At 40.6% G+C, this 27,907-nt stretch overlaps 1 protein-coding gene across 5 annotated transcripts in view; it reads left to right on the plus strand.

The window, feature by feature from the left end:
• LOC124112522 overlaps nt 1–27,907 on the plus strand; it is a 216,327-nt gene that overhangs the window by 74,015 nt on the left and 114,405 nt on the right. For 3 of the 5 annotated variants that reach the window (XM_046472688.2, XM_046472685.2, XM_046472683.2), the window contains exon 3: nt 23,449–23,481. The gene's annotated coding sequence lies outside the window, so the exon portion shown is untranslated. Of the gene's footprint in view, nt 1–23,129; nt 23,320–23,448; nt 23,482–27,907 lie in introns of those variants that run through there. The other 2 variants (XM_048397549.1, XM_046472684.2) reach the window with 1 other exon arrangement.

Consider the following 27,907-nt stretch of genomic DNA (forward strand, 5'->3'; position numbering starts at 1 on the left):
TTGTTTAATCTTTATATATTACAAATATGGAAACATTGGCAGAGTCCCCCTTATCCCCTTAACCGTTGCTGTCGCAGATATGTTTTATCTATGTGACATATATGTTTCAAATATTCTTGGAGCCCTGCATTTATTACTGGAAATGCCATTGAATGAAGGTTATGGAACGTTTTCTTAAATAACAATTCTGTAAGCATCTATTAGAAGTAAGAATCTTATTTCAACAGCTTCTGTTTCATCGATTATCTTCGGGGAAAATGTCAACATTGACCATAAAAATATTTGTTATTTTAAATATCATCCGTCGAAATACATGTTGCCCTATTCTTTAAAATCTAGATGTTTAATGTAATGTCTTTATGAGCCTTGTAACGATCCTGCGACGTTCGTACGTCTATCGTTTCATGTATGACATTTAGTCCCAGAAATGAAGTTATCTTATTTAAAAATATGTATCTTCAAAACAAAATAAAATAAAATCCAAATGGAGCCCAGAATAATCCTAAATTTCTGATCTTAGGCAATCTAGACTTGCCAAATCAGTTTAGGCTTGAATTTGACTCCTCTTTAATTTTCTCCCTTGGGTCTGGGAGACAGACTGATGTAGAGTGTAGAGCTGCGGATAGCAACAAAACTCCTCATTCGGCCTGCTGGCATTTAATATATTCAGTCACTCATTCATCGGGTATACAGATGCCTTCGCAGAAATTCTCCAACATAAGTAACCATCAAACATAGTTTATGGATATATTATGTATCAACGCAAGGCTAAAATTACCAATAATACCCAAACATTCCAAAAAGAATTTTTTACTGCACAAAACAAGTGTGTATAGCGCCCAAACGCAGCTACTATAAAAAACACTATGCGAAACACTGTCCTTGCCCGGGTTTGGTTAGACTGACATTTAGTCCCAGAAATGAATTTATCTTATTTAATTATATATATTTACAAATTTAGCAATAAAATCCAAATAAAGCCCAGAACAATGCTTAATATCAGAGCTGAGGCAATCTAAGACTTGTCTTATCATTCTAGACGTGAATAGGAACATTTTTTTAAATTTATTCTCTTTGGTCTGTGAGACAGGCTTGAGTTAAAGGGGAAGTTCACACGGAAATGAACCTAATTTTCTTGTACTTTTTCCACAATAAAAGTGTTAACCTAGAAGTGTCATAGACAAAAATATAAAAAATATCACAATTAATCAACATATGTTTTGCATTAAAACGATTTATATTTTTCACATTTACCAAGTGTTCTAATTCCATAACAAAAACACCATGGCTTATGCCCCTTGCAATATGACGTCATTGGTGCCAATTGATAAACATTATGACGTCATCATGCTTTGTTAGAGCCGCTTCACGTGGTGATTCAAGCGTCTCAGATGCCAGCCAGCATAGTGTTATGCACACTCCGTCGCAGTGGTGACTCAGCATAACACCACTGCCACAGGCTAATTTGCATATCACGTGACCGGACTTTTCTCTTGTTTGTAAACAAACGCGCTTTTTCAGAAATCAGTATAGAACAGACTAATGCAAGTATTTGGGGGCGCTTTACATATTGTTTTGCATAACTATATAGATATGCTACTACAACTGCGACAGTGAGTTGCATGACAATATATATTTATGCATCAAAGTGACCGTGTGGCTAGCTCTCCGTTGGGCTTCGATGACAGCACGTGGAGCCGTACAACCAATGTAAACATAGGATAACCACGCAAAATCAAGTAGATTTTTACATATTTGCATACTTTCTCAATGAAAGTTAACCATTCTTTGACATTTGTTTATGAAAATGTGTAGACTTGTCAAACATGAAACGGGTGAAAAGCATATGCAATATCTTGAATGGACTGTGAAAGATGTGACGAATCGTCACATGGCGCTGGCCTGTGGCAGAGGTACTATGCTAGCTGGCTGCCGGCCGCATGGAACTCTGGGTAGGAGAGTGAGTGTTATGCTGAGTCACCACTGCGCCGGAGTGTGTCGAAGGCCATGTTGTTTTACCGAAAACTTGTACTTGATATCTTCTGCGTTCAGAATAGACAGGGACCCAGTTGAATTGGCACCAATTACGTCATAATCCAAGGGAGATAACTCAGGCCTGTTTAGCTCGAAAAACGAAGGCCTCATAACGGCATATCATTTTCACACTATTGTGAGCTTCCTACTTTCACTGTGAAAAAAATGAGTGTATATTTTCAAACACAGATACTAACTAATTCTAAAATTGCGTTTTGTTTAGAAAAAGAAAGAAAGTAATTTTTGCGTGTACACTTCCCCTTTAAGTAATCAATTACATTAAGTGCACACCAATCTGTTAACCTGGGATGACCGTATACAAGCTTAAAATACTTGCCTGCCCAACTCGACTCGATGCGACCAACGGGATCGGATGGTCAGGCTCGCTGACTTGGTTGAATGTCATCGTATCCCTCCCTATTGCATGGATCCATGTTCGTGTTGTAAATCACTGGATCGTCTGGTCGAAACTCGATTTATTTACTGACCGCCGTCATATAGCTGGAATATTGCTGAGTGCGAGGTTTAACAACATACAAACAAAACAAAACTCGCAGTCGAAGAGAAACGATAAAAGGGTGATGGTCTTAATCCAAAACAACAGTCAAATCACAATATAAGTGCTGCGGCAGCTCTGAACGCCGCTCCACACAATCAATTATCCACCTGCAAGACGATCATACTGGCAATGGCACAGGTGGCGTATCGTTTAGTTATACAACCAGACACCTGATCTGCGATCGTAGAAGTAAGAACCTAGATTCTTCTCTTGAGAGGACATTTCTCCAAGGGTTGGTGGTGTACAACCAGCGCCATGCGTTGTACCTGTCAGACTCTTTTTTAATATTGGTTTCCGAATAAATAAATATTAATTGGTTGAAAAATATAAAATCCTTTTTCAAATATGTTCTTTTATTTTCTTTCGCGATTCGTGATAATTCGTTGTGTTGTGAAAAATAATAAGATAACCTTTCAACAGATTTTAATTATAGTATATATTTATATTAGTAGCAACAGTTAATGATTTTTTTATTTTAAAATGTTACTTTTTCCTGGTCGGCGAAATAAAAAAAAATCAACTGGTTTCATTTTTTAAAATATTTTTCAATTTCAATTTTTTGGCGTTACTGTGAAGATAATTCTGAGAGACTCTGCTGCGGAGGCTGGTTATCCGGGCAAGTGCAGTCAAATAACTGTCCTGTCTGCCTCATCCCAAATTGTCAACTACCTTATAATCACAAATGCCACGGTTGCGTTCTCCCACTAGTCAATGCCCGTTACCCATATAGTAAAATGGATAAGTTCCGATCATACCCCATTTGTAAGAGATGCCATGAGAATATAACTTATAACAAATAAAATAAAAAACTTTCATTGTGTTTCATAGGCTTTAATAGTCAAATATATGATTCAACCACGTGTAATATATTACTACATCAAGATACATCATTTAGCACTTTGGAACCGAGTCAACCCAAAATTCTGTCAACCCATTGTCGCAATGACGCATCTCCAGTGTATACTTAGTCTCATGGTCGCGTCATTCTGTTTGTTTGTTTGTTGTTTAACACCGTACTCAGCTAAATTTCAGGTTCAACCAAGTCAGCGAGCCTGACCACCCGATCCCGTTAGTCGCCGCTTACGAGAGGCATAGTCGCCTTTTGTGCGTTAACACTATCAATATGATATATTAAATATTTAAAACACATTTATGCATGTTCATTCTGCTTCTTATTTTGGATGTTCAAAGTTCATTTTGTTTTAAACACATATTATTAAAAAAATATACATGTACGGTATTTATAAGAAAATATTATCGTACAAACTTCGCTGCTGAGCATTTATTTTTATAAACGTTAATTAAAACAATCATTACTTCCGTCTACAGTATTATCAAAACAAAATTATGCACCAGTGATTGGAGGGATAATAAACTGACACCTTCAGAAACATAGTAGACCAACAGCAATACTAAATCTGATTTACAGGTGTATCTTAAAGAAATAAATAAATTTAAAAACATGTGTGTTGCAGGAAAAAGCCGGTTTATGAGAATACAACCCTTCGGGAATTATATTATTGTAACTATAGCATGAAGGATTTGTGGGGGAAAATAAGCATTTCGTATGGAAATCCGCCACCTCGTCAGAAATAACACCAGAATGATGGATTCAGCATTTTCAGGAAATATTTGAGAACAATCAACACGCTATAGATAATAATTTTGACAATATGTTAGACAGGAATTGGAGAAAGACAAGTGACATTTATAGTGAGGAGCTCAACAGTGGCATCACAGGGGAAGAGATAATTTCAGCGATTAAAGAAATTAAGAATAAAAAAATGCCCCTTGACCTGAAGGAATACTTATTGAGATGATTATCTATTAGTTATATTTAGTAAAGTTTTGGAAGATGGGCAGTTTCCACAGAAATGGAGTGATGGCATTGTTCAACCGTTGCACAAAGGTGGCGACAATGCACAACCAAATATCTTTAGAGGTATCTGTTTATTGAATGTTATTGGGAAAATATTCACAAGGATAAGAGAATCACATTTGGCAGAAATAACAGTAAGTTTTATGAGGAGCAGACTGGCTACAGAATAGGATACTCATCGATAGCTAACATTTTCACACTGCAACCAGTCATTCAGAAATACTTATCAAAGCGAAGAGGAAATATTTGTCGACTTCTTTGATTTAGTGCAACATTTTCTGATAAATTTTGTTATGAAAAAAAATCGAATAACCGGGAAATATTTTTATGTGCTTAAATCAACGTACTCGAAGTTAAAATCTTGTGTAAATACAGAAAAAAGATTTAGCGTTTATTTCAATTGCTTGGCGGTAACAAGGCAACAACAAGTCCATCATTGTTTGACCCCTTTTTGCACGAATATATTGAAATGACGAAACATTCAGAATACACAGGTATTTTTGTTGGGGACCTTTAATTACCATGCAGATAACATGAATAATGCAGCCGACAGAGTATACCTGCCTCAGCAACAAACTGATCCATTGTCTGACTTTTATAGTTAATATGGAATGAAGGTAAATAAAGAAAAGACAAAAAATGTAGTGTTCAGAAGAGTTTGTTTTTTTAAATGTCAGAGAAATGGTATTATAACGGAAGTATGTTACAAATATGTACCTTGGAGTTAACTTTACTAATAAATCATCATGGAGTAGATCACGTTCACATTTATCACAAGCCAGAAAACATTTTGCCTTCAAATATTAATCCGCAAATATAGAATAGATGGTGAAATGTAACTCTTTCCATTTGAGAAGATGGTGTACCTAATTTAACCCATGGAGCTGAAATACAGTAAACTACGGTTATAACGAACACGTTTATAACGAACTGACAGATATAACGAACTTACTTTTTGGTCCCGACTATTTGCTGTAGTCATGCTGTATATGTACTTATAATCAACTACGGTTATAACAAACTAAAATTAGTGGTCCCTTTGAGTTCGTAAAAGCCGTAGTTTACTGCATTGGGATTTCAATATACAGTTAATGTTGAGAGAGTTCATTTTTACTTTTGTAGACAGATTTTGAGTGTTGGAAACAAAACTTGTAATGAGGCAGTGTTGGGAGAATTGGGACGTCTCCCACTAGGAGTGACTGGTATGGAAAAGTGCACCACATATTGGACAAAGTTTTTATTGATGCCAGATTCAAGATATCCTAAATGTTCTTATCAAATGTCTATCTCCCTTGACAATGCTTGTCGTAAGACCTGGGCTGGTGATATACGTAAATTATTATTTTCTTTAGGATTTGGATACACTTGGATTGCTGTGTCAATACGTTTATCTCGGCTTTTCATCAACGACTCAAGATGCGCGCCTTCAGGAATGGAAATCTAATATTCGTGATAATCATAAAATAGAAGTGTACACTCAACTTAATACATCTCTCAATTAAAAAGTCTCTTAGATTTAGATGTGCAAGTCATAAGTTACACATAGAGAGAGAGAGGGGGTATTCCAAGAGAAGAGCTACTTTGTCGTTACTGTCATTCTACATCAGATATCTCCGTTGTGGAAGCTGAAAACCTTGTTCTGTTTGTTTGGCCAGTGTGTAACAGTTACAGAGAGAAATATCTAATATTTACTTATGTGTCAATACTATATTAAACATAATTAACAGAGAAAGGGAAGTTTGGAAAGTAGGAGCTTTTAAAATTTCAGTCTTATCCAAAGGAAGAATTGGATAGCTGAACGTTCTTGAATGTATTTACTGAGGATGAACTTGTCTCATATTTATTATTATGATGTTTCAAATACAGTATATCACTTTATTCCACTTGTAAATGTATCTATAAATTTAAACATCATGTATTGTAATCACTCGACACTGCCGAGATGTTAGCTGTATGTTGTACTTGTCAATACGCATTTGTAATGGCAAATGCGATATCATTATTTATCACATAAGCGGATTTTACTGAGAATTATGGGCTGAGAGGCCTACATTCTGAATAAAATCTTATTGACATTGTTATTGACATAGTATACCAGCCCGTGTAGGATACCATAAAGAAGAAACAGAGAAAGTTGAATATATTTCTTATACGAGGGGTGTTCATTGACCAAAATATAAGTGGTCTTTCAGCCTTTGGTCTATTTCCCTGCCCTGTCATGTGTGGGGAGGAGGTATGGCACCGTTCGGATACTGGGCAAAATCGTTCCAGAGAGGTTGGGGAGAGCAATCAGGACAGTCTTGTTGAGGTGGCCATGCCTACCCTCGAGTTGATTGTTGGTTCTTGGTCCTTGTGTGTTATGGTGATACCAGAGAGCAGTGGGAAGCTCGAGTAATCGAATCAGGTGGAGACGATGCAGTCGTTTTAGGGAATAGCCATATATATTGTACAGTAAACTACGTTTATAACGAACACGCTTATAACGAACTGACGGATATAACGAACTTACTTTTTGTCCCGACTATTTGCTATAGTTATGCTGTATATATGCATATAACGAACTACGGCTACAACAAACTAAAATGAGCGGTCCCTTTGAGTTCGTTATAACCGTAGTTTACTGTATTTGGTATAGATGGGGAAATGGCAAGGCAAGGAAATGCATCTTCCACGGCTCTGATAATTCAAAGTCTGAATGACCTGCTCCTCGATTGGATGGTCGCTCACATGTCACCACTTTAGTAATTCTCAAACAACCCCACGTAGGTTTCACAGCGTCGATTCTGGTGGAGGCAGAATGCCAACAGCGTCATATTTGCTTTCTATGAGGCCATGCATTACGTTCAGTATGTCCCAGAGTGGGTACAGGAATAGAACGTTCCATCCGTGTAAAGTTCATCCAACTGAAGCATGCACATAAGGGTGTCAACTGCGGCAAAAAACAAGATCTTGTCATCCACACCAGCATCTGTGCATGGTAGTGTTGACCATATTTAGCGTGCTTCCACATGTCGGGAAGATCAACCTCTGACACGCTCATGGACTGTGTTCAGGAATCTGGCTGTGGTCTGATGTTCTGATGGATGGTTGTGTGGGGTCAGATCCGGGGTTGAATAGGACTTCAGCAACCCATGCTTTGCGTAAAAAGCGACTATGCTTGTCGTAAGAGGCGTTTAACGGGATTGGGTGGTCAGGCTCTCTGACTTGGTTGATGCATGTCATCGTCACCCAATTGCGTTGATCGATGCTTATGATGTCAGTCACTGGATTGTCTGGTCCAGACTCGATTATACAGACCGTCGTCATATAGCTGGAATATTGCTCAGTGTGGCGTTCAACAACAAACAAACAAACATCTCCAGTGGACGCTTATTATTCAGTCTGTATCAAAAGCCATTTAGAATGACCTGTCTTCCTCGTTGGGAAACAACATTCTCTACACGCTGAGGGTTAGCCATTCTTACAGATTGTGCATATTGTGCTGTTGTTGTTACTTTAAGTAATTTAGAGTTCGCCTTCTGCTTTCGCAATTTCGACTGACCTGTCCCTCTTTGGGACTCGTGTGTGAGTGGGTACAGATGTCCATTTTGAGGTACACATATCTACTCTGTTTTAAATGTAAACCTATGTTACCTGTGCTAAATTGGATTTGGAACCGAACGCGTAGCGTGAAACGTTATCTTGTTTTCCTAACAGCGCTTGCTGGAACAGGGCGCTTAAATGGCGACTCCAGTATTGTTTAAAATGCTTAATAGGGGCGTGGGTGCGCACCCCTCACCCCGCTTCGTGACATAAATATCTGTATGTGGAAGCTTGGACAATACAAAACTAGTTCAAACTACTTCCGGTAGCCATGACACGTTATCAAATCTCTCGTGTCACCCGTAATCTGTGTTATCCTGCATGCGCGTTGCTCGTGCACGTGGAAGTCGAGCGACTGTTGGCATTATGCAGTCCTGCTGTGAGGTTATCAACAGGTGCATTCTCTGATGCTGTGCATACGATAGATTAGTCTTCTCAGAAATGATTATTGAATTTATGGGCTTGTGTTAACAACATATACTGGCCCTGCGTCCCGCGCTGATGCTGTTATCATAACGCGCTAACTTCACATACACGGTGGTGCATTAGTGGACCTGATTATCAGAACATATGTCTTTTGGATATAATAAATTAACATCTTGTTCTTCAGATACTTTGTCAGGACGACACTCACACGGACGTAGACATTCTTGAATACATTTTTTAATAACGCTCATTTGAAATTTAAGGAGTTTGATATTTGAAAGTCATTTTCGCGGGTCTCTTGGCTGATATCCGTAAAACAAAAGACATCTTTTTTCTCTCTCAAGTGACGTATCTTAGTGAATAACTTCAAGAACATGTTTTAGAGACTCAGTTAAAATCTCTCCATTTTATTATCATGAGTATAAGATTCCCAGAAGTGCGATGATGATGTTTCTCGTTTTGTCGTGGTATAAACCTGCATGGTATCGTGCTTTTCTCTCACATAGAGCTGACGTGCCATGATATAACTGAAATGCTGTTAATAGCGGCGAAAAACGCAACAAGGTTATTGGTTAAAAATAGATTGATGCAAATAGTTCAATAATGAAACAATCTCTACACACCATTTTGCAAACGCAGCGCAAAGAAATGTGTGTGGACACAGACCCGTTCTGAAACATTTGGTGATACACGTCAATAACGACGAACTTATCAATGGATATGTAATTATTGTTGTAGTTCAGATTTGCGGACCCGTGAAGATCCGGGGTAGAATAGGTCTTCAGCAACACATGCTTGCCGTAAAAGGCAACTATGCTTGTCGTAAGAGGCGACTAACGGGATCGGGTGGTCAGGCTCACTGACTTGCTGGATGCATGTCATCGATTTCAATTTCGTGGATCGATGCTCATGATGTCAATCACTGGATTGTCTGGTCCAGATTCGATTATTTACAGACCGCCGTCTTATAGCTAGGCTATTGCTGAGTGCGGCGTTAAACAACAAACAAACAAACAGATGTGCGTGTTGATTCGAAATGGTATCATGATGTCTCAAGTATACGAGAATTACATCGGCCAGAGATAGAATAAATAATGATACCATTCCCATTGTAAAATCTGACATTGAACGATTTACGCCTCTTTTCTCGGTATATATATAGTCGGTAATGTGCCAGGCACAATGGTGCTGACAAACCTTGAATCACAATCTTGGATTCGAACACGAAACCAGCTACTCCTAGTAGTGACATGGGCAACAGACTGTAGCGTCACCGGCCCCCTATGTTCTCGCTCTCTTAAACCTAGCGGGTGGCCCAGTCGTCTAAGGCGCCGCGATTCGCTGTGCAGAGTTGCGTCCCTTTGGCACGCCAGAAACCTATGATTGTGGGTTCGAATCCCGATTATGTTTCTAGGTTTGTCAGCACCATACCCGTTCTCGTGGGTTTCACCGAAGAGGTAAACGTCTGAGACTTGCATCACTTCGGGCTTTCCTCCCACATTAAGCTGACACGCCGCGATATAACTGGAATACTGTTAAAAGCGGCGTTAAACCCAACTCACTCACTCTTAAACCTAGGGTTCAGTAGTTTTCATGTTTATCACAATGATCTCCAGACGGTGTTATATAAACAGAATAGAATAACTGTTTTTACACGATAGGTCGACAACCGTTCTATTTTCCTTAAGTAATAATCAAAACGTCTAGACTCTTTTGTTTTAAATAAAACGAAATAATATCTTTTGTCAACGTGCTAGGATAAATTAAGAACTCACAGGATGCTTGTCGAGATAACGACGATCTCTGCGGATGTTGAGATTCAAGGGCGGATAACCCTTGACAGTAGTCTTATCGGTCGTGTAGTTAAGGTACAAGAGTTTGGTGGTTGCCACCCTACCTTCGGACCCCTCTCGATAAACAATAGCATCGTAGTGAAGGGAAACGATGGAATCTCCGCAGAGATATATACACATCCACTCAAGGATAATCCTGTGATGAGAAACACAAAGGTTTGGGAAATATGCCACATATCTTCCAATGACTTAGAGTTGTGTTCGAGTGTAATACCACGGACTTGTATATATAGGTATATATAGGTATATATAGGTCCGTGGTAATACTGAAGGATGTATCATGCAGTCACCAAGCAGGATACCATCCTCCGTGATGTTGTCTGTTCTTCGTTCTTCATTGGGTGTAGACCTTGGTGTGTTGACGATTGTGGTATATAATCTCGGGTCTTGAGCGCCAGTGTCAGTTAATGTGTGTATCAAAACTTCTTATGTGGGTACACAGCATCAGCCAGGTCACAGTTAGGATGTTAGAACCAGGTCACAGTTAGGCTGTTAGAACCAGGTCACAGTTAGGCTGTTACAACCAGGTCACAGTTCGGCTATTAGAACAAGTTCACAGTTCGGATGTTGGAACCATGTCACAGTTAGGCTGTTAGAACCATGTCACAGTTAGGCTGTTACAACCAGGTCACAGTTAGGCTGTTAGAACCAGGTCACAGTTCGGCTATTAGAACCAGTTCACAGTTCGGATGTTGGAACCAGGTCACAGTTAGGCTGTTACAACCAGGTCACAGTTCGGCTGTTACAACCAGGTCACAGTTAGGCTATTACAACCATGTCACAGTTTGGCTGTTAGAACCAGGTCACAGTTAGGCTGTTACAACCATGTCACAGTTAGGCTGTTACAACCAGGTCACAGTTAGGATGTTACAACCATGTCACAGTTAGGCTGTTAGAACCATGTCACAGTTAGGCTGTTACAACCATGTCACAGTTAGGCTGTTAGAACCAGGTCACAGTTAGGCTGTTACAACCAGGTCACAGTTCGGCTGTTACAACCAGGTCACAGTTAGGCTATTACAACCATGTCACAGTTAGGCTGTTAGAACCAGGTCACAGTTAGGCTGTTACAACCAGGTCACAGTTAGGCTGTTACAACCAGGTCACAGTTAGGCTGTTACAACCATGTCACAGTTAGGCTGTTACGACCAGATCACAGTTAGGCTGTTACAACCAGGTCACAGTTAGGCTGTTACAACCATGTCACAGTTAGGCTGTTACAACCAGGTCACAGTTAGGCTGTTACAACCAGGTCACAGTTCGGCTGTTACAACCAGGTCACAGTTAGGCTATTACAACCATGTCACAGTTAGGCTGTTAGAACCAGGTCACAGTTAGGCTGTTACAACCAGGTCACAGTTAGGCTGTTACAACCAGGTCACAGTTAGGCTGTTACAACCAGGTCACAGTTAGGCTGTTCGTGATATGAATAAATGAATGAATGAATGAATGAATGAATGCATGAATGAATGAATGAATGAATGAATGAATGAATGAATGCATGAATGAATGAATGAATGAATGAATGAATACTTTTGTATTTGAAGTAGCTTTTAATTTTCTTAACATTAATTAAATAAATAAATAAATAAATACTTTTGTATTTGTAGTGGCTTTTAAATTTTTTAACATTTCATTTTTTGGGGAGTCGGCGGACTCGCAATGAGCAAAGTTCAACAGCGAACCGAAACATAAAATACTTAAACACTCACTCAGGCACGTACAGGATGTCATAAAAAACACTAAATAAATATCTGAGAACTCGCCTGAAACTGAAACTAATATCTAGTCTCTGAAATAAACATATTTTACAGAAAAAAAACAGTTGTTAAATTATTGTAATAAAATGTTATAAAAAGGAGCCAAGAGTTCCATGTATGGTGAGGACATATGTCCTTCTCATCTTTACTCCTACATAAGTGTTAATACTTTGTGGGGTAGCCTAGCTAGTCACGCCGAAGGAACGGTTTCGATTCCGACATGGGTACAATGTGTGAAGCCCATATCTGGTGTCCCCAGTCGTGATATTGCTGGAATATTGCTAAAAGCAGCGTATAACCATATTCACTCACTCATTCACTCATACTCATATGAGTGAGTGAGTGAGTGAGTGAGTGAGTGAGTTGGGTTTAACGCCGCTTTTAACATTCCAGTTATATCACGGTGTGTAAGCTGAATGTGGGAGGAAAGCCCGAAGTGATGCAGGTCTCGGACGTTTTACCACTTCGGTAAAACCCACGAGCACGGGTATGGTGCTGATAAACCTAGAAACATAATCTGGGCGAACCGGAATTCGAACCCACAGTCATAGGTTTCTGGCGTGCCCAAGGGACGCAACTCTGCACAGCGAATCGCGGGGCCTCAGACGACTGCAACCTAAGTTGGTAAACGTCTGAGACCTGCATCACTTCGGGGTTTCCTCCCACATTAAGCTGACACGCCGCGATATAACTGGAATATTGTTAAAAGCGGCGTTAAACCAACTCACTCTGCGAAATGAACCGAACGTTCCCTTAAGCATCGGAGTGAGATGTCACAATTCGGGCCATGTTATCCATCGAAACCACCTGGTCCTCATTTTCGTCCGCGATGATTAATCCTCGATTACCCATGCTTTGTATAAAGCAATACACTGGATAATCGAGGAATAATCTTCGCCGACGAAAATGAAGATAGGTGGATCCATTTAGTCGCATCTTACGACAAGCTTAGGTTGCTGCATGCTGACTTTAGTCTTACCAGACAAAAAAAAAATGACTTAAAAACGTTATGTATAAATCTAAGCTGCACAAGGCTGGTTTTCATTCATTCAACGCCTTAATAACTTATCATGGACTCGAGTCGAAGAAATCTGGTTCTGCTTCCACAAAAACACACACACGCACGCACGCACACACACACACACACACACACATAGACACACACACATACATACACACACGCAAACATACATACATACACACACACATACAGACACACATACATAGACATATAGACACACACATACATACATAGACATATATACATACATATATACATACATACATACATACATACTTACGTACATACACACACACACATACATACATACATACTTACGTACATACACACACACACACATACATACATACATACATACATACATACTTACGTACATACACACACACACATACATACATACATACATACATACTTACGTACATACACACACATACATACATACATACATACTTACGTACATACACACACACACACATACATACATACATACTTACATACTTACGTACATACACACACACACATACATACATACATACATACATACATACATACATACACACACACACACACATACATACACACATATACATACACATACATACATACACACACACACACACGTACTCTGTCACCCACACTGAGGACACACACACACGTACTCTGTCACCCACACTGAGGACACACACACACGTACTCTGTCACCCACACTGAGGACACACACACACGTACTCTGTCATCCACACTGAGGAAACACACACACGTACTCTGTCACCCACACTGAGGACACACACACACGTACTCTGTCACCCACACTGAGGACACACACACACGTACTCTGTCACCCACACTGAGGACACACACACGTACTCTGTCACCCACACTGAGGACACACACACGTACCCTGTCACCCACACTGAGGACACACACACACGTACTCTGTCACCCACACTGAGGACACACACACACGTACTCTGTCACCTACACTGAGGACACACACACACGTACTCTGTCACACACACTGGGGACACATACACACGTACTCTGTCACCAACACTGGGGACACACACACGTACTCTGTCACACACACTGATGACACACACACACGTACTCTGTCACCCACACTGAGGACACACACACACGTACTCTGTCACCCACACTGGGGACACTCACACACGTACTCTGTCACCCACACTGGGGACACACACACGTACTCTGTCACACATACTGGGGACACACACACACGTACTCTGTCACCCACACTGGGGACACACACACGTACTCTGTCACCCACACTGGGGACACACACACGTACTCTGTCACCCACACTGAGGACACACACATGCTCTCGGTCACCCAAACTATACTAAATATATGTATATATGGTTAGTCCGAAGTGAACTAGACTCGACTGTGTTGGGTCAGCCGCGTTTGTCACAATCAGTACTTGTAGTCTGGATGAAGCACTGACTGATATGTGCCTCGGCGGTGATTGCCCCGTCATTGAGTGCATACCGGGCAATGTATCTTACTGGATGTTCCGTTAGTATACTGGAATTAAACCACTTAAGTCTTGTGTACACTCACAGTGTAGACGCTCGTTCTCGGTATTTGTTTCGAGTGTCGGAATCATAGGTACACATTAACAGCAATCGTTTTATTCATTTGCTTTTGGATTCTGTCTATAACTGCAGTGCGTATTTTCATGTTGTTTTGTAGATGTGTATACAATCAGATAGTAAGTGAGTGAGTGAGTCAACCGATTGGTTCTTCGATGTGTCCATGTAGATTGGTTGTAATATATGCTTGGTTGATTTGTTGTTTTACGCCGCACTCAGCAATATTCCAGCTATATGACGGCGGTCTGTGAAATAATCGAGTCTGGACCAGACAATCCAGTGATTGACATCACGAGCATCGATCCACGCAATTTGGATCGATGACATGCATCAACCAAGTCAGCGAGTCTGACCACCCGATCCCGTTAGTCGCCTCTTACGACAAGCATAGTCGCCTTTTACGGCAAGCATGGGTTGCTGAAGACCTATTCTAACCCGGAATGGTTGTAATATATGATTAAACGGAGATTGGCTGTAAGATGGGTATGCACGCAGATTGGTTGTAAGTATGACTACCCCTCGGGGAACTTTTATTTTGAGACTGAGAAACATTTACACCTTGGTATCAAGTGTTTGTTGTTTAACGCCGCACACAACAACATTTAAATATATGTAAATAATCGAGTCTGGACCAGACAATTGTGTGATTGAAATCATGAGCATCGATATGCGCAACTTGGACACGATGACATGCATCAACCAAGTCGGTGAGCTTGACCACCCGATCCCGTTAGTCGCCTCTTACGACAAACATAGTCGCCTCTTACGACAACCCCTTAAGACAAGCACGGGTTGCTGAAGACCCGTATAGTCGCGGGTAGGAAAGTCTGACTAAGCCAGACGCTGCGTCAACGTTGTGGAAGCCACTGATGATGTAATGAATACAACTACAGCTGCTGCAGTCGATGGAGGAATAATAACACCAAAGTTAGGCCTTTTTACGGCAGGTCGTAAACGGTTACGGGCAGTCTTTGTGGTAATGGGACGTAAACCAGAAATGTGTGTTGCAGCGTCCTTTGCATTGAGTGCGCAGTTTCGAAGGTGACGGTTGGTTGGTTGGTTGGTTGGTTGTTTTACGCCACACTCAGCAATATTCCAGCTATATGACGGCGGTCTGTAAATAATCGAGTCTGGACCAGACAATCCAGTGATTAATATCATGCGCATCGATCCACGCAATTGGGATCGATGACATGCATCAACCAAGTCAGCGAGCCTGACCACTCGATCCCGTTAGTCGCCTTTTACGACAAGCATAGTCGCCTTTTACGGCAAGCATGGGTTGCTGAAGACCTATTCTAACCCGGATCTTCACGGGTCCGAAGGTGGCGGACCCGGATGTAGCAATCCAGGGGCTCGGTGGTGATGCGGGAGTGTCCATGATCTTGGTCGATCTCTAATTGTGCCATGTGGCCGATGTCGTTCTCAAAGTAGGGTGTTGTGTCACGTTATCAGTAAAAATGAGTATGTGGACTTTATTTTCATGTAGCTATGCAACATGGAAAATTTTCCATCCACGATAGTTTACTTTTGAAATTATTCTTACCGCCTGTGCGTTTACTTGTGTAGAGTATATATGTAGACACGTAGATTGGTAGTCAGAGATTCGTGGCCACAATACGACAGCCATGAAATAATGTCAGTCATACTCAGACATTCTGCCAGACATTACCCGCCCACACACACTGAGGCAGAGCCATACATTCTCACGGACACACGTGCAGTTAAAGCACGTGCACACGCACGTGCATTTGTGTAACAAAACAGCGCACACATAACCCTAAGTCTAAACCTATTGAGTCTGAACAATTAAAAAATGGGACGTTATCAGACCTTGAATTTCATTGGTGAACCTATTCATTAACTTGTTACGGGTACATGAACTTAGTAATTGACGTTTTTGAAAACATGCGTGACAAAAGTGAAACAACACAACGAAGATATATCAGCCTTTCCGCAATGTTAGTCTCTAACTTTATTATCTACCTCCAACAGTTCTGCACTAACATTCTGCAGTTTATAACTTATTCGGCCACAGCTAAAAAGCTGAATCATACATTGAATTCAATGAGCAACTTAGATAAATTTCAAATCCCCAAAAAACATACAACTCGTCTATTTACCAACATCTATTTACAAGTGATCGTGTGGAGAGGAACAATATGAAAAAGAAGGCGCAAGGAACATTTTGACGTAACAGTTGGCCGACGCGCGCGTGCTTTCTGAGCCGTGACGACATCCGCAACTGAAGCATGAAATTTCTGGTTGCGGTTGCCGGAATAATGCGACATGCTGACTTGAGGCGTATGCACAGTTTGCCGGTAAATTCGGTCCGTGTTACTCTAGGCCCCTTCCACGCCGCAGTTGAGTCGTCAAAAGCAACAGACAGCACGAACTACGGTTAACCGTTCGGGACACAAATCGTGCCAAACACTGACTCGGCGGTTGGGCGTTTAACTTGAACAGTCTTCCTGTTGTGGGTTTGTTTTTAAGTAAAATCTCGGTCAACGATTTCTTTGGAGAATATCTTATAAGCTGTATGCTTTCATGAAATGTTTTCTGCTTATGCGGAAGAAGGATATCGAAATGAACTAAGCAAGGTGCGTGGCTATAGTTTCGTAAACTGTATCAGTGATTGCTGGGACCCAGTAGAAGTCCACAATAGAAGTGGTTGGAACATTTTAGTATCATGTGAATATTGTTTTACGCCTTAGTTACAAGTAGGCCAGCATTGCGACCTGTTAATGATCGAATCTGGAGCAAATAAACCAGTGGTTGAAATCATGAGCAACGGTCAACGCCGTCGCCAGTCCCTGTTGCACTCTGCAACATTGCGTACCGGGAGCGTAGCCAGCTATTCATTTTTGGAATCCACGCACGAGTTGCGCACTATAAAACTATAAAAGAAGAATCAACGGATTTTGCTTACAAAGAAATAATGACGATGCATGTTTTAAAAGGCACGTGAGAGATTTAAACATCGCCCTTAAAATTATATTTGTTTGTTTGGTATTTAACGCCGCACTCGGCAATATTCCATATGTATGGCGGCAGTCTGTAAATAATCGAGACTGACAATCCAGTGATTGATATTGTGAGCAACGGTCCACGCCTTTGGAGTATGACGACAAGCAATCAATTAATGCACCTAACCTGACCACCCGATCCATTTAGACACCTCTTATAACCAACATAGGTTGGTGGAGACCTATTCTAACCCGGTATCCCTTCTCGTAGAACCAGCAAGGATTGACAGATGAAAGAAACGAATCCTGCTACAGAGGTGAACGGTGCAATTCATGCATTTAATGACGTACTCTGATTAAAACCGCGATAGCAAACCGCAACGTGTGAAAGGAAATCGTTAATTGATTTCCCCAACACATTTTGCACAGTTTGCAAAATGTGTATGATTTAGTGTGTCTGACTTCACAGTCAAATTGGCTTTAACTAGTGTTCCGAACCCATTGTTTTATGGGTGTGTACTGGCAAGTCTATATCAGATTATGACAAAGGATTTTATATTTGTGTCTAACTTTACACCCGAAAATAATGAAGCACTACCAGCTATATATTTCCCTATATGTTATGTTATTACATAGTGTACTGTGTAACTCTTCCATGGCAATAGTTATTTCACTGCACTAACAGTTGCTTCCCCTGCCTGTTCGCATCATATGATTTGACTCAGTCCTTGCGACCCTTTGGTGAGTGAGTGAGTTGTGTTTAACGCCGCTTTTAACAGTATTCCAGTAATATCGCGGCGTGTCAGCTTAATGTGGGAGGAAAGCCCGAAGTGATGCAGGTCTCAGACGTTTACCACTTCGGTGAAACCCACGAGCATGGGTATGGTTGACAAACCTAGAAACATAAACGGGGCGAACCGGGATTAGAACCCGCAATCATAGGTTTCTGGCGTGCCCAAGGGACGCAACTCTGCACAGCGAATCCCGGCGCCTTAGACGACTGGACCACCCGTGCCCTCTGCGACGCTTTGGGGGATTATACATTGTTCTTATATACCAGACACGTGAAGATCTTCAGCAACCCATACTTGTCGTAAAAGGCGACTATACTTATCGTAAGAGGCCACTATCGGGATCAGGTGGTCAGGCTCGGTGACTTGGTTGATGCATCTCATCGTAGCCCAGTTACGTGGATCGATGTTCATGATATTAATCACTGGATTGTCTGGTTTTGCCCCTTTTATTTACAGACCGCCGTCATATAGCTGGAATATTGCTGAGTGCGGCGTTAAACACCAAACAAACAAACAAACAAACAAATCTTTTTACCACCTTTAATCAGGTATCGATGGTATCTTAAAAAATCAAATTGAGGCCAGCGTCTTATGTAGATATTTTTTCTAAAGATACTCGGAAGGTTAAGGGAGATGCGCTTAACTTCCCACCAGGTTGCCCTTTCTGCATGCGGGTATAGATAGCTCAGTGGTGGTGCGTTCGCCGGTCTCGGTCACGATTCGTGTTCGATTCCAAGGTGTATATAAGTGGCAAACTAACATGAAACAATACCTACCAAACGAAACTACAAAATAAGGCCCTGTCTGCAAACTTACGTCCGTTTAGCGTGCCCAAAATATTTTATCGTGTGTTGGAATCCAGGTTCGCCCGAATGTTTCTAGGGTTATGAGCTACATACTTGTACTCTTGGTTTTCACCAAAGTGGTAACTTCTGAGACCTGCGCCACTTCGAGATTTCCCCCCACATCAAGATGACACGCCGTGGTAAAACTGAAATAATGTCCTAAGCGGCGCTAAACCCAAATCACTCACTCATGTTACCATTCCCCTTCATAACCATTCAGACCGCCTCCATGGTCTAGTGGTAGAGCGTCCGCCCGGAGAGCGGAAGGTCCGGGGTTCGATCCCCGGCCGCGTCATACCAAAAGACGTTAAAAGATGGTATTTGTTGTTACCCTGCCTGGCGCTCGGCATTAAGGGGCTAAAACAAGGACTGGCCGGCTCGGAGTCAGTATACTGTGTCTGAGTGGGGTATTCATGTTAAACTGCGGCATGGTATCTCAGTGAGCTAGCACTATAAATCGGCTTCAGTCCGGACTAGTACAAGCAGCCACACAAACACACACACGTACATACACGTCGCTATATAAGTGCAATAATCTTGGACGCGACGTTAAACCCCATTTCATCTCACCTCATAACCATTCGTCACGCCGAGGACCCAGGTTCGTATACCCACATGAGTACAATGTGTGAAGCCCTTTATTGGTGTCCCCCGCCTTGGTAATGCTGGAATATTGCTAAACGATGCGTAAAACCATACTCACTCACTCATAACCATTCACAATACGCTCAACCATTACCAAATGTATGTGTGCAAGGTTTGTCTGTACACCAGTAAAGTGTGGGTATAAGTAGCGCAATTGGGGTACGTTCGACGGGCTCGCTCACAATTCGGGTTCGACTCCCATTATTTAAACACCTACTGTGCTCCACATGTCCTTCCTATTGACGATTATTCCCTGATGTACCGAACTGAATACAGTGTACTTATGAATTTGAAATTATTGGCCGAGGAAGCTTCCATAACTCATTTTCCCTCCCAATGTTGAGTATATTGATATCCCAAAGTTGAATATATAGATATCCTCGTGTTGAGTACATTGATATCCCCATGTTGAGTATATTGATATCACTATGTTGAGTATATTGATATCCCCGTGTTGAGTATAGTGATATCCCCGTGTTGAGTACATTGCTATCCCCATGTTGAGTATATTGATATCACTATGTTGAGTATATCGTTACCCTGTCCCTATCCATATATACCAATTGCGTGGATTGATGCTCATGAAGTTAATCACGGGAATGTCTGGTCCAGACTCTATTGTTCACAATGGTGCATTTTGATTAACAAACAATTTATAAAGATGAATGCAAATACATCTAGACACAAATTGCGTTGGTAGTAAGTTATTAACTATGTATCATCCAATATCTTCCAAATCCACTTATATATACTATTGATCCGTGAAGATCCGGGGTAGAATAGGTCTTCAGCCACCCATGCTTGCCGTAAAAGGTGACTATACTTGTCGCAAGAGGCGACTAACGGGATCGGGTGATCAGACTCGCTGACTTGCGTGGATCGATGCTCAAGATATCAATCACTGGGTTGTATGGTCCAGATTCGATTATTTACAGACTACCGTCATATACCGTATTCGACGTAATAAGCGCCCAGGGCGCTCTCAAAATTAGAAATAGGGGTCTCTTATTAGAATATTATTTTGGTGGAAAAAAAACAGAGTTGAGAGATAAATTTCGTGGTTTATGCTGACAGCCTGAAATGTTTATGTACGACAGATATATTTTTCCAGAATTTAATTGCCCATAATTAAGGGTGCATATAACACACGAGTGCGTATTATTCGCGAAAAAATAAGTCTTGTGTACATTGATCAATCGGAAGGGGTGCCAATTGGGATTGTTCACTAGCCAATATATTAGCAAATATCGCCGTGGGCGCTTATTAGAGCGGGGCGCTTATTACGTCGAATACGGTAGCTGGAATATTGCTGAGTGCAGCGTTAAACAACAAACAAAGAAACAAACATAATATATTGTTATATATTTTTTGTCTATTAACCCAACAAGACACAATCTATATATGTAGTCATTGTAAACAGTTTATGCACACATATGCTCTTATTAATCTTAGAATCATTTCAAGAAATATATACAAATATTACCGATATAAAATTATTTGTAAATAACAATACAATATAACCGTAGTTCGTTATAAGCATATAAACAGCATAACTAAAGCAAATAGTCGGGACCAAAAAAGTAAATTCGTTATATCCGTCAGTTCGTTATAAGCGTGTTCGTGATAACCGTAGTTTACTGTATTTAACTGGTGGATTAAATGAGTATATTAAAAGCGTATATAGCCTTTGCATCCAACTGTAAAACCTCTGAATATGCATTTACAGAATGCATGCACTTTTCCAGATACGAATATACGCTGTAGCTGACTGTCCTACCGCCTTTGCATCCTGGCTTCCCATTGGATATGTCATTTCAGAGTATTCGGAGCGTTTTCTGTACAGTGTAGAGCGTTCTTAACCTCGAGAGAACCATTGCACCTACATTAAACTTTTATCAGCAAATGTCTGTATGTGCTGTTACATCCATTACAACGAAACTACTGATCTTGCTTAATCGATGCGCAAAGCTGAAGACAAGTCAAGTGACATTTTGATCGGTCTCGGAACACTGCGACTTTATACAGGCGTCTACATGCAATAGCGTCATTATTTCGCCATGCAATATCGCCATGTTCTCCATCATCGATTCCTCTCTTGACTGACGTAAGGCTTTCCCTCACTAAACCCATAACCCTAGAGGCCTCGTACAGTGTAGTGTATATACCTTACGCGATCAGTGGACAAAAACATAAATTGTCGTTTTGAGGTCAAATTCGCTGTTTACTTGAAAATCGAAATGTATTTAAATATCAGGGTTGTTTAGAATGACAATGAGAAACGTTTCGGATTTAGCGATGCAAAGCGTAAGCTGCAGTTGAAATATTAGCCTGTGTCAGCTGTGTACCGATATGTAGGTATCCAGGAAGACGTCATGGAGTTAGCTTATGACAACTGTCTGTGTGACTAAGATTATCTGTGTCTGTGAAACTTGACACAATGCTTCCGTCGAGACGTCGGGAAATGTTCTCATTTAACCTTTAGCTTGGTGAAAAAATCGAACATGTCAAAAACACTGCTGTATGATAAAAAATCGTAATGTATTTGAATTCACAGGGCGCTTAACTTGTTCCCATGGCTCACAGCGTGCCTTTCATACAAATTCACGATGAAAGGCTGTGCTTCGTCGTCAATTAATATTTCATGGTTGTATACCGGTGTATATTAATTTCATAACCTGTTGTGTCATGTACATTGTTGCACAATGCTGAACATAATTGAAATGACGCAGACGTCCAATAACGCTAGCGAATCAATACACTACGCAGTGGAAATATCTGACTTCAAAGATACTTATTTATACATATTTATCAAAATGCCAAACAAAACGAACAAGCCCAGACTTGCATTTATTAACCTATAACAATGTTTAACTTTGTGGTGGTTAAAAATCGGTAATTCCCCGATTTTCAAGCCCGTGGGAGACATTGGAACTACAGACCGACCGGCGTTAATTTGGTAGCCAGTCGCCGACTTAAGAGCTACAGGGCAGTGTACGACAAACAGACGAGCACATCATTGCATTTATTGATTAGATGCTGACACTGTGTCATTCGAATGCTGAGTTTTATCTGTTCGCCTCCGTTATCAAATGCGAATTTTGTCTGAACCGACTATCCATAGGCGGCGAACTTCAACATGTGACCGGCGAGGTTGATAGATGCGCAGACAAGTTTGTGCGCACTTTACACTGGAGTAATGGCGGATGTGAGAGTAGTGCACTAGGTTGTTATTTCTGCATGTATGAGCACCAAACACCATTTAGAGAATTTATGCATCATACGTCCACGTAGGGAGACCGTGTGTGCGCCGCGTCATGGTACTTTCCTGTGGACAGTTGGGTAAGTTATTGCTAATTATGTTGTTAAAAAATGCATCGAGTTTTTTTTTGCATTCTACTTCCGGCCTGAAAATCAACTTCCTCCGAATTCAACGACTAATGTTATTTTCTATGCTTTTCTCTGTTTCAGTTCTGTTGACGCATCACATCTCAGTCGTGAATGGTAAATATGCTTATTTTTTTTGTTCCTTGTCTCTAAATGTGTTTGATCGCTTGACGTAATAATTGCACTCATGCGACGTGCATATAGCCACCATTACGTATACTGCACGGTGCATAGTTAGCGGTTAGCTATATAAAGCGCACTTACGTAATGCTTCCTACTCCATGAGGAACAGAACCTGTCACTGGATATCTGCGCTCGATAATTCAACCACAGAATTAGCTGTCCGTTTGATTAGATTAAACAGCTTTTAGTCAGTGAGTTCGGGCTTATATAAAGCTATGTGGACTTTTTTGTTGTTGAAAATGGCGTAAGGAGTTTGTGACCTGTCAAGGTTTAAGGATTGTGCTGCAAGTGTGCATGTGTTTTGACTAGGAAGATAAAGCCATACATGTGAGATTGTTTTGAGCTGTATCATGCGAGGTGATATCTCCAGACAAGACTGTGAACCACTGCCCTCGCTTGACCTCTCAGCCTTGAGACCTGTCATACTGACAAGCTCTCTACATATGTGGCATGACCTTGTTTGGGAGATTAAAGCAAAATGTTTAAGTACCTGAACACCTCACTATTGGGTACTGTCTGTCGACATCCTCATTATAACATCACAAGTATCTGTTATAGCCCTTCAATAATTTTGTTTTACATGTACTTTATTGGAGAAATTGTTTATCAAATTTGCAACATTATTCTGGGGATATTAGGGATGAGATGACCTTGTCTGCTCTTCAAAAGCCTTATAAAGGGGATTTCAGTGCATTAATTAGCATAGCGTGGAGGGTAAGAGCTACTAGATCACACCCCTACATAATGTCCTCTGTTGAAAATGACTTTTAAGTTTTATGATGTTTATTTCTAATGTGATGACACACATATTCTTTTCTAATTTGAAATGTTGGAATTCCATTAGAAATCCATGAGTGTTGACCATGTTGACATAGCCTGGTTGGTCAGAATCATTTTATAAATCACTTATAGCATATTTTGTTCAAGTACATATTAACAGCTTGGTCAAATGTTGCAAGAAAGAGAAAAATTATTTCTATTTAATTGTTCATAATTTATAACATGTACAAATGTGTTGTAAATTTACAGTAAAAAAATTATTACTTTCTATTCATTGTTTCAAGGCACCTTTGATGATCATGATGATCAGGGTGATAATAGTTGTATTTCCCATATTTAAAAAGGTGGAGAAGAAGCAACAATGTACTGTTTATTAACAAAGATATTGAGAGGAGCTCTTTGATTGGATACGGTATATTCTTATTTGTGTTAAAAGCTCATATCACATTTTTCACATATGTTTGTCAAAACAATTTATAAACCTGAAAAATAACGAAGTTAATTTGTGTTTGGTAGAGATTTGATACCCAGTTTCTCTCTTCACATGATCTCAATTCACAGAATTTTCCCTAGGAAAGTTGTCAATGTAGTTTTCATTATTGCTGTTTAAACATTTGATGTTTTGAGTTTAATCTGTTTATCATGTTCACATGTAACAATAGTATTTTATTTACCTGTTTAACAAGTTTGAAAACGTATGTGACTTGACTATATTACAGAAGTTTAAATAATATTTTTGAGAAATACTTTTAAGTACGGAATGGTGGGCAAAAAAGGAATCTAAATCAACCTGTTTTTCAACTCTGTTTAACTTTTGACATGGCCCCTAATGATGCTCAAGACGAATAGGCAATAGCTTGTGTCAGATGTCACACACAGGGTTTATCAGCTAAATTTATATGTCAGATTGCATCAAACATGGTGCCTATGTTGGGGTAAACCTCGATTCAGGCTCTTATTATGAAGAAGTCGTTAAGTGAAGGGAGTTGAAGTTTAGTTTCACATATCAATGTTTCAGTCAGATCATAATCTGAGGTGTGTACATCTTGTTTTTCTCCCAGAAATAGTGTTGTCAAATATTGCAGGAGTTAGAACACTTGGAATGTGGCATGTGTGTCATGAGAAACTAAATGATGTGTGAACCTTTTAAAGAATGTCAGCCCTCTATTTGGCGACCATTTTGGTTGTCAATGCAAGAAAAGTCAATGTTTGGTTTACCCATGAAGATCCGGGGTAGAATAGGTAGAATAGGTCTTCAGCAACTCATGCTTGCCGTAAAACATGACTATACTTGTCACAAGAGGCGACTAACGGGATCGGGTGATCAGGCACGCTGACTTGGTTGATACATTATCGTAACCCAACTGCGTGGATCGATGCTCGGGATATCAATCACTGGTTCGTATGGTCCAGACTCGATTATTTACAGACTGCCATCATATAGCTGGAATATTGCTTATAAAACAACAAACCAACCAACCGACCTCACCATGCCCACCAACCACCTCACCACCCCCACCCCCACCCGCAGCCTCACGCCTCACCCCCACTTGCAAACAACAAACCAACCAACCAATGTTTGGTGACCATGATTTATCCTGAATCTCCAACGTGGACTCCTCTTCTCAAAACATTGAACAATGTACTGTATTTTTATGAAGGTATGACTGTTTAGTGTGAAAAGGAAGAAGACTTTCAAAATCGAACGAGAACTGATGCAAATGTGGCAGCACACCTTTCAGCATGGAAACCTTTGTGACATCTGACATCATTTACCTTTGATACATAATATCTCAGTTCTCATGTGACTCAACAATAGTTAACAATGTAATTACATGTCGTGGTAATTCCCACAGCAACTCCAGAGTTTAATCACTGCTTTTATGTGTTATTATAATAATTTAGTGATGGAGGTCCATATGCTTGTGGAATCTCAGTCTAGCTCATTTGTTGCATCAGACTGATATTTTACGCGCTGTGGTGTAGCCCACTGGTTAAAGACCCTTGAAGATTCCGGGGTAGAATAGGTCTTCAGCAACCCATGCTTACCGTAAAATGTGACTATGCTTGTCGTAAAAGGCGACTAACCGGATCGAGTGGTCAGGCTCGCTGACTTGGTTGATGCATGCCATTGATCCCAATTGCGTGGATCGATGCTCATGATATTAATCACTGGATTGTCTGGTCTAGACTCGATTATTTACAGACCGCGGTCATATAGCTGGAATATTGCTGAGTGCGGCGTTAAACAAACCACCCAACCAACCCAGTGGTTAAAGCCTTCACTCATCATGCCAAAAATCCAGGTCTGATTTCCCACATGAGTACAATGTGTGAAGCCCATTTCTTGTGTCCTCCCCATGATATTACTGGAATATTGCTAAAGGCAACCCTCATACCTTTACTGATATTTTACATTTCGCTTCGCCGATTTAGATGAGTAATGAAGACATCTACTGAATCTATAACTCGAATACCATGCTAATTAATTTTTTTTATTCCAAGTTAGATCTAATGCATTTGCTGCAGTCTGCATAATTACACAAACGAATAACACTGTTTCTTTTAAATTCATGGCACTATGCTTGGTACTGTCTTGTTCAGTTTAATCACAGTTTTATCAGCTATTTCGAAACGCAAGTGTCGAAACTTATGTCACCCTGGGCAAGTGACTTAGTTCAAATGTGCCTTTGTTCACCCAGCAGGGAATGGGTACCCGATATGTGAGGTTGATGTAAAAACCTTCTAGCGCCCCTGGGCAGCTTGGTTTGTATACTCCCCAGGGAGTTGAGAATGATAACTGGAATGCGAATGGATCCACTGGCCGGGAACAAATAAAACCGCATTTGAGCCGACCTTGATACCTGCGGTATATAAATGTATAATATAATAATAATCAAGAAAGAAGACTTAGTTTATGGCCATTATACACACTCAGAAATATTCCAGATATGTCATGATGGTCTGTAAATAATAGATTCTGGACAAAATGAACCAGTAATTGACATTATGAATGTCCACTACCAGTGTTCGATGCCATTCAGTGAACCAAGGCTGACCAATCCAGTCTGTTCAGTGGACGATTCAGGTGATGATTACTGGGTTTTGCTGGATGCACAGTGGGCTGTTCTTTTGTGGATTCTCCCTGGGTGATGTGCTGTAGGTGTTTCTTGTTAGGAGATATTATTCAGGTGATGCTCTCTGTGAGGTGTTCTTTTAGGTGATGCTTATTTGGTAATGTTCTTAGGTGATGCTTCTTGGTGATGTTCTCAGTTGATGCTCACTACGTGATGATGTTGTTTGGGTGATGATGTTATTTAGGTGATGCCCGCTAGGTGATGATGTTATTTAGGTGATGCCTGCTAAGTGATGTTGTTATTTAGGTGATGATGTTATTTTGGCGATGCCTGCTAGGTGATGTTGTTTAGGTGATGTTGTTTAGGTGATGCTTGTTTAGGTGATATTCTCAGTTGATGATCGCTAGTTGATGCTCACTAGTTGATGCTCACTAGTTGATGTTGTTTAGGTGATATTCTCAGTTGATGCTCACTAGTTGATGCTCACTAGTTGATGTTGTTTA

Source organism: Haliotis rufescens, unplaced genomic scaffold (genome assembly GCF_023055435.1).
Source record: "Haliotis rufescens isolate VD_foot unplaced genomic scaffold, xgHalRufe1.0.p SCAF_17, whole genome shotgun sequence".
Taxonomy (NCBI): Eukaryota; Metazoa; Mollusca; class Gastropoda; order Lepetellida; family Haliotidae; genus Haliotis; species Haliotis rufescens.